Source organism: Gallinula chloropus (genome assembly GCF_964237585.1).
Source record: "Gallinula chloropus genome assembly, chromosome: Z".
NCBI lineage: Eukaryota > Metazoa > Chordata > Aves > Gruiformes > Rallidae > Gallinula > Gallinula chloropus.
The window spans coordinates 743,208-752,015 of NC_140089.1; the positions used below are offsets into that span (position 1 = coordinate 743,208).

The window sequence follows — 8,808 nt, forward strand, 5'->3', positions numbered from 1 at the left end:
GATCTTCCAAGGTCTTTTCCAACCTGGTGATTCTGTGATTCTGTAATACATGGGAGCTGTAGTGAAGGAGATAAAAATCACACCCACCTGATGAAACCTGGATTAAAAAGTTGGCCATCCCTATAAGTCAATGTAGTGGTAATAATGTTCTGGGCTGGTGTGGTTTGGCCAAGCAAAGGTAGACAGGGCTTCTGATAGTTATTTAGGTATATATTAAAGAGATAAAAATCCAGGTGTTTTGGGGAAGGTGGGTGTCAGAGCTGCAGGGCACCACCAGGCTGTAACTGACCTTGGTGTGGTCATTTCAAGGGGGCCTTGGGGATAACTTGTATATTTGGAATAGTTGATATTGGTGTGGAGCCCCCAGCACAGGAATGACAGGGACCTGCTGGAGGAAGGCTGCAGGGTTGATCAGGGGCTGGAACACCTCTCCTGTGAAGCCAGGCTGGGAGAGCTGGACTGGTTCAGCCTGGAGAAGAGAAGGCTCCAGGGAGACCAAATTGCAGCCTATGAACACTTAAAGGGTCCTGCAGGAACGTGGGAGAGGGGCTGGTCACCAGGGAGGGCAGGGACAGGACACGGGGCGATGGCTTCGAGCTGACAGAGGGCAGGGTTAGGTGAGAGGTTGGGAAGGAATTCTTCACTCTGAGGGGGGTGAGGCCCTGGCACAGGGTGCCCAGAGAGGCTGTGGGAGCCCCATCCCTGGAGGGGTTCAAAGCCGGGTTGGATGGGCCTTTGGGCACCCTGGTCTGGTGAGGCTGTTGGAACTAGATGGGCTTTGAAGTCTTTTCCAACCCAAAGCATCCTGTGATACTATGATTCGATGATTCTATGTATGTGTAACCTGCATGGGGGCTGTGCAACTAACTCATTTGGGATGCACAGTGGGAGGAATGGTCCCCTGTGTGCCCTGCACTGCAATAAAGGATACCTGCTAAACAGTCACCATGGCCAGTGAGTTTTGACTCCAGCTTTTCATGGCATCACCGCTGGCCAACCACAGAAGGTATCTACCAATACCAATCAATATTCATACTGATTAGCATTTAGGTCATTCTGAAAAGTCTATGTGCCAGTAGTCCCCAGGAGTTAATCCTTGCTTCACAAGTCCTCCCATAACCTTCTTTCCAATTTTGGGGTTATTTGAGTGACAAAGGGCATGTTTCTTTACTACAGTGTCTGCTATACTCTGTGTTTTGGGCCCAGAAAATTCCTTCTAGCAGTTCACACCAGTGTGTCTGCTCCTGTATGTGTTTCCTGGTGCAGTCTCTTAAGCACATTTCCCATCATTCTTTCAGGAGTCGGTAATTGATTCAGTGGTGCCACCCAGCAGCCTTGATCATTTTTGGAGCCATCTAATTGTTCTGCCAACTACTTTTCAGTGTGTTTTGGTGGTAACAGTTCTAAAGGAGAACCTGGAATTAAAGCTCCTTCTAAGTTGGACTCCTACATGGCTGCCTTTTGATTTCCTTTTTGGTGAGCTTTCTTCTCAGAGACACAGCAGCCTGCTGGGGCTAGAAAGTTAAACAAGCTGCTTGTGGCATCCAGGCAGCCTCGTAGGTAGCGGTACCAATCAACAAGACATCTGCATGCTGTGCGAGTGTGATGGTGCTGTACTCACTGTGCTGTTCTAGCTCCTTTGCCAGTGCATCACCAAACAACACGGGGATGTTTCTGAATCCCTGAGGAGGTACAGCCCAACAGAACTGCAGCTTCCATCCTGTAGTTGGGTTTTTCCCATTCAAAAGCAACCATGGTCTGACTCTGTTCTGCAACGAGGGTACAAAAGAAAGCATCCTTCAAGCCCAGCCCTGTAAAATATGTATTCCTATCAGGAATTGAGGCAGGGAGGGTATAAGGATTTGGAACCACAGGACACACATCTATAGATCTTGCATTAAATTCTTGTAAATCTTTTGCCAGTCTATATTCCTGGGAGTGAGGTTTTTTCACAAGCAAAATTGGAGTCCCTCATTCCAACTGGTATTCCCTTAGTTGTTCGTGCTCGGAACTTATCACAGGTTCCAGTCCCTTCCAATCTTCCAGTTTAATAGGATATTGTTTCTTTCTTAACAATATTGTTTCTTTCTTAACCAGCTGGGCTCCTGCTTTCAGTTGAATCTTTACCAGAGTCATGTTCCTGGCTCGGCCTGATGTTCCTGAGGACCACGCTGTAGATATTATGGGCTCCAATACTTGATCAGGAGTATCTACCTCTTCCATAGGACTCTCAGTCAACAGGCATATCTGAGTTCTCCATACATTTTCTGAGGGAATATGTAACTCAACACGCTTTGGAGAAGGTTAATTGTGCATTTAATTTACAGAGTAAATCCCATCCTGGTCATGGCAAAGGGCGTTCTGGCAGAGAGGGGAATTTATGTGCCAATTTAGTATCCCCAATTCCGAGTTTCAAAGGCTGTAAAAGTGGCCTCAAAGATTTTTTTTCCCTGTAGTACTAACAATGCTTATCTTAGTCTTACTTAATGGTCCCTTACAACTTGTTAATACAGAACGTGTGGCCCTGCTATCAATCAAAAAACCCCAACAAAACCCTATCATTTCATCCCCCAGCTTACTGGAACCAGAGGTTGGGCTGGTGAAGCTCTAATAGATTCCTCTGGTCCCCTACAAGCTCACCCAAATTCTACCAGTTCCCTCTTTCTCTTCCTCTTGACTACTCTGAAGGTGTGGACGTTCCTTTTTCCAACAACTCTCCTGCTTATAGTAGGCACAGCAGCTTCCTCCACAACCTCTGCCTCTGCCTTCTCCTCCTCCTTCACCCCCTCTTCCCTGTCCTCCTGTCAGGGCAGCCAGCACAGCAGCCTGCGGTTCTGCTCGCCCTCACTCCTCCTGTTCTTCCACCTCTTCGTAAATACTCTGCATGCAATCAACTTTAACTGAGCAGCTGTCCTCCCACCCACCTCTGGCAGTTTCCTTCTAATGCCTGATGCAGACTGACCAGCAGACACCACATTAAACAGAGTCATATGGCCAGCAGCCTCCAGGTCCCAATCAAAGGAATCACCCTTCATCACAGAAGCTTTAATTACCATTCTCCCATCCAGAGAGCCAGTCCTCTGTGTGATATGGGAAATACAGAAGATCTTTGAGGTCCCTTCTAACGCAAAACACGCTGACTCTGTGGTTCTGTCACACAAATCTGCAAGAGTGAGCTGTCTTTACCAAGAAGGGGCAACATCAAATTGCACACCAGGTACTAAGAAGGATTCAAGGGGCCTCCGGTAGGAACGTGATTGGGGTGAGATTTTACCAATGTGCCTAACACATCCAGCCCCTTCTCAGTGTCTGTGGGGACAGGACAAGGGGCGATGGGCTCAAGTTGGAGCCCAGGGAGTTCCCCCCAATGTGGGGAAGAACTTCTTGGTGGTGAGGGTGAGGGAGCCCTGGGACAGGCTGCCCAGGGGGTGTGGAGTCTCCTTCTCTGGAGAGATTCCAGCCCTGACCTGTCCTAGGGACCCTGCTTGGGCAGGGGTGGGTCCCCATGGGGTCTGGGGGGCCCTTCCAGCCCCAGTGATTCTGTGATCCTGGAGTTGTACAGACAGGCTGTCAGAGCATCTGGACCCAAGATAAGGAACTTGGGGCAGAAGAGTCACCGTGAGCCTTTATCAGGAAGAAAACACCCAGGGTTCCTGCGAAGGGCACTGAGGGCTTCATCTTCAACAACCACTGGGGGACCCCCAAAAGACCCTCACAGAAGTTTTTAAAGCTTAAGGCGTGTGTGTATTAACAGACTTAGTTAACAGACTGAGTATATACGAGCGTGCTGGTAAATCTAATGCCCGGGTAAAGGGCTTAGTGGACATCCTAACGATGGCACACACAGCCGCGCCGGCTGCCTGCGGATTGGCATGCACGCTGGGTCGGAGGCATCCCCCGCGCTGCCCGAGGGAATGCCCGCTTCTCCCGGGACCGGGATGCCCGGGGACGCTGCCCAGAGCCGCCCTACGCTGGGCACCGCCCGCTGCCGCTGCCCTGCTGCCCCGGCGGCGCCGGGCCGGACGCGGGGCTGCAGCGCCCAGCCCGGGGGACACGGTCCCGGCCACACCGGCCCGGGCGGGGGCGGGGCGGTTGGGCAGGGCCGGGGCGGACACGAGGAGCGCGGAGCTTTCGCTTTCCCTTTCCCCTTCGCGCAGCTCCTGCTGCTGTCGGGCCGCGGCGGCGGCAGCGCACGGGGCGGGGGGGGGGACGGGGCAGCGGCGGCGGGCGGCGGGCGGGCTGGGGGCGGCGGGGGACCCGCTGCGCGTCTCTTGCAGACCCCGTCGGGCGGCCGCGGGCGGGAGATGGCAGCGCGGAGCCCGCTCGCAGGGCCCGGGCCCGGCCCGGTCGCCTTGGCCGGGCTGCTGGTGCTGCTGAGCGCGGCCTGGGCGCTCGGCGCGGCCCGGGAAGGCGGCGACCCCCCCGCGGAGTTCCCGTGGGGCGCGGTGCGGCTGCCCCGGGACGTGGTGCCGCTGCACTACCAGCTCCTCATCCACCCCAACCTCAGCACCCTCAGCTTCGCCGGCACGGCCGCCATCCAGGTGACGGCCGCTCGCCCCACGCGCTCCGTGGTCCTGCACGGGAAGCACCTGAGTGTCACCGGCGCCTGGGTGCAGGCTGCGGGCGCCGGCTCGGCGCAGGAGGCCAGGGTGCTGCAGCACCAGCCCCTGGAGCAGATGGCTCTCCTGCTGGACCAGCCGCTGCGGGCCGGCCACAACTACACGCTGCGGGTCCAGTACCACGCCAACCTCTCCCAGTCCTTCCACGGCTTCTACCGCAGCTCCTACAGCACCCGGGATGGGGAGCGCAGGTAAGCCTCCCTGGCTGGGCGGGTCTGGGCTGCCCTGCGCGGGGATGGGTGCCCCAGCTTGGGACACCTTTCAGGTCGGCTCTACAGAAGACTGTGGCCATCTGTGCGGTGCGTGGGGCGTACCCGAGGGCTGGGGACGGCACCTCTCAGGCCGTTACTGTGTGAGCAGCGTCACAGCACATCACACCTGCGTTGCAGTGCAGGGAGGATACTATTGGGCAGCTTGTTTCAGCAGTTGGTGGGCTGGCAACCACTTCCCTTATCTTAGTTCCTCCATTTAATGACAACTGAAGACTCCAAGGGCGCTGCACCAGCCCCTGCCAGAGCTCCCACAGCCCTCCTGCCACCGCCTCTCACCACCACCAGCAGTTAGAATCACAGAATCATAGAGTCACAGGGGTTGGAAGGGACCCCCAGAGCCCATCGGGTCCAACCCCCTGCCAAAGCAGGGTCCCTAGGACAGGGCTCATAGGTCGCCATCATAGAATCCCAGCCTGGTCTGGGTCAGAAGGGACCCCAAGGGTCCCAGAGCTCCAACCCCCTGCCACAGGCAGGGACACCAACCTCCAGGCCTGGAGCTACACAAGGCTGCCCAGGGCCCCAGACAACCTGGCCTTGAACACCCCCAGGGACGGGGCACCCACCCCCTCTCTGGGCAGCCCCTTCCAGCCCCTCACCACTCTCTCTGCAAAGAACTTCCCCCCAGTCTCTCCTCTCCCCCTTCCCTCCTCCAGCTTCTCCCCAGCCCCTTGTCCTGCCAGTCTCTGCCCTTTAACAAGCCCATTCCCCTCCTGTTCCTGGGGTCCCTTCAGGGACGGGGAGGCTGCAGTGAGGTCCCCCCACAGCCTTCTCTTCTCCAGGCTGACCCAGCCCAGCTCCCTCAGCCTCTCTGCGTAGGGGAGCTGCTCCAGCCCTCTGAGCATCCCCGGGGCTCCTCTGACCCCTCTCCACCAGCCCCACATCTCTCTTGTCCTGGGGCCCCAGCTCTGGACACAGGACTCCAGCTGGGGAGGGCAGAGCAGAGAGGGACAATCCCCTCCCTGTCCCTGCTGCCCCCCCTCTGCTGATGGAGCCCAGGATCCCATCGCCCTTCCCAGCTGCAGGAGCCACTGCTGCTCATGGGGAGTTTCTCATCCCCCCTGACACCCAGGTCCTTCTCCTCAGGGCTGCTCTCCAGCAGCTCTTCTCCATCTACTGCTCTCTGTAAAGCGGGCACCCTTTCCCATGGCAGAAACACTGCTTCTTACCTCCAAGACCATGAATATCTTCTTGGATGTCTCTATCACGTGGTACAGCTGGCAAATATGCTGGTGACTTAAATTCTTCATAGCATCAATTTCTATTTTAACACGAGGCAGGTCATCCTAAGACACCCAAAAAGCAAGCCATGACATCGCTGACCACACTGGGGGCCTGTACATCACAGTAAGCATCAGACTGTTGTGCAACTGATGTGCCTGTGTGCCTGTCAGTGCTCGATCTGACTGCTCAGATTCAACCCAGCCACAGCTCTGCCACTACTCCCCTAAGACCCCAGCACGCTGATCAGCCAAACCCAGATGGGCAGATGTGAAACAGCACTCTCACCAGAATCCTGTAATGATAATTAATGGCTGTAATCATCTCTGACTTCCCCCATTTGATAGCTGCCCTCTCAACAAGGGGGGGGGGCAGATTTGCAGCCACCTGTTAGAATTCTTCCAGGTCTTACAGCCAGAGTCAATACCCAACAGCAAAAGCAGGCAGCGTTTTGACAGGCAGCAGCCCTGTGTTCCTCAGGACCCCAGCAGAACAGCAGAGGATGTCTTACCCCCAGAGCAAGCTTGTCCATGATCTTTATGGCAACTTTTTCACCAGTGAGAAGGTGCCTTGCGAGCTTCACCTTCGCAAAACCACCTAGAATGGAAAAAAAAAAACAAACCCAACCTAAAAAAGGGCATTTAGAGCCCCCTGCAAGGCTGTGAGGACAGGCTGGCTCGCCTGCAGTCTCACAGCCAGGCTGGAGGGGGGAGCAGGCACGGTATGCAGTGCCTGCACTAAGGGCAGAAGTGATCACAGCTATTTCAGAGTCGTGCCCCCCAAGAAACCTGCACTTGAAGCCTGACCTACAGGTTCTGCAGCAGCAGTGAGTCTACACTCAGGTGAAGCCTGAAGCACTCAGACAGACCCAGCCTACCTGCTCCGATGGTCTCACGTAACTCATAGTACTTGAGAACTTCCTCGTAGTCACTCGCAGCCATTCTCAGAGGAACAGGGATCAGCAAGGCTTCTCCTTCTCTGCAAGGAGAAAGCGCAGCTGGTGCTCAGGCTTCTCCATCCTCGGGGCAGAAGGGAAAGCTGAGCTGCTGCCCCGGCTCAGCCCCAGCCCGCAGCCCCCGAGGGGACGTGGGAGGGGAACTGGAAGGGTCAAAGCAGGAAGACTGGAGAGCAGAACAGTTGTATACTAAAGCAAAACGCAGCGAGGAGGCAAATAACAAAGAGGGGCCAATAAACCCGATAAAGACAGCAGATGCAGCTGCCGCCCAGACACAGCCCGGCACGTCCCCTCAGCCGCTGGGGTCAGCTGCCCCCAGCCTGCCCGCTGGTGGGGGGCGTGAGGAGCAGGACCCCCCCCCCACACACCCCAGCTCCGGGTCAGCGGCGGGAGCCAAGAGACTCCCGGGGCACCCGCGCGGAGCCCGGGCGGGCCCGCGGCTGCCGAGAGGGGCGGCTGCCTGGCAGCGGCAGCTTCCCCCGCAGCACCGCGGCCGGGCCGGGAACAGGCCGCGGGGGCCGCGCAGGCAACAGGCGGCTCCACGCCGCTACCGCCCCGATCGCCACCCGGCCCGGCCCGGGGCTTCCTGCCCGGGGAGCCGCCAGGAGAACCGGCAGCCCAGACTCCCCGCCGGGGCCGCGCCCGGCGCCGGCCGCACTCACCCCGCGGCAGCGGCCGCCCCGGCGCCTCTTGCCGTTCAAATCCAGCGGCCGCGGCGCCCGCATCCGGCCGGCGCTGCCCGAGGGCCAATCACGGCGCCGCGCTGCGCCGGAATGGGCGGGGCCGCGCCGAGCTCGACGGGAGGGAGCGGCGGGGGCGGGGGGGTGTGTGTTTCGCTGCCGCCTCGGCCCCCCCCGGTCCCGGTCCCAGCGGAATGGACCCACCTCCTCCGGCCGCCGCCACACGGCCAAGCCCCACAGAGTCACCGGGCCGGAAAAGCTCTTTAAGCTCCTGGAGTCCAACCGTCCCTGTCCTGGGCTAAACCAGATCCCTGAGCACCTCATCTCCCCTCTGTTAAACACCCCCAGGGCTGGGGACTCAGCCCCTCCCTGGGCAGCCTGGGCCAGGCCCTGACAGCTCTGCCAGGGAAGAACTTTTCCCTCCCAGCTGAGCTGCCCCTGCCCTGGGGCAGCTTGAGCCCATTGCCCCTTGTCCCATCTCCTGTCCCCTGGCTGCAGAGACCATCGCCCACCTCTCTGCACCCTCCTGGCAGGGCAGGGCAGGTGGGGAGAAGGTCTCCCCTTTTTACCTCATTTAAGTACTTCCAAACCAGGAGATGGGAACATTCCAGGGAAGGAAACATCCCATGCAAGTCATATGATTTCCCTTCAAAAAGCACCACAATTCATGGAAACCCCACGGGCAGGTTCGGCGTGGCACTGCCGCGGGTTGTACGGGGACAAGGGAGAAAGTGTTGCGCTGTCACAGGCCAGAAGTACAACTGCACTCATCACACCCAGGGGAGAGTCACCAAACATGCTCCTGCCAACACAGCATCACCACATGCAGCATAGATGAATTTTAACAAGGCCAAAGGCAGAGTCCTGCCCATGGGACAGAACAAGCCCAGGCAGCGCTCCAGGCTGGGGGAGACTGTCTGGAGAGCTGTCAGGCAGAGAAGGCCCTGGGGGTGTTGGGTGACTGTGACTGACCACGAGCCAGCAGTGTGCCCGGGGGGTCAGGAAGGCCAAGGGCATCATGGCTTGTATCAAAAACAGTGTGGCCAGTAGGTCTAGGGAGGTGA

At 57.7% G+C, this 8,808-nt stretch overlaps 1 long non-coding RNA gene across 1 annotated transcript; it reads right to left on the bottom strand.

Annotated features, from left to right (window-relative positions):
• Positions 1-6,126: 6,126 nt before the first annotated feature.
• LOC311203551 lies at positions 6,127-7,003 on the bottom strand. The gene is made up of 3 exons (XR_014617980.1): positions 6,987-7,003; positions 6,621-6,706; positions 6,127-6,174 (listed from the first exon to the last, which is right to left on the bottom strand). It is a non-coding gene; the product is annotated as an uncharacterized lncRNA (long non-coding RNA).
• Positions 7,004-8,808: the final 1,805 nt, after the last annotated feature.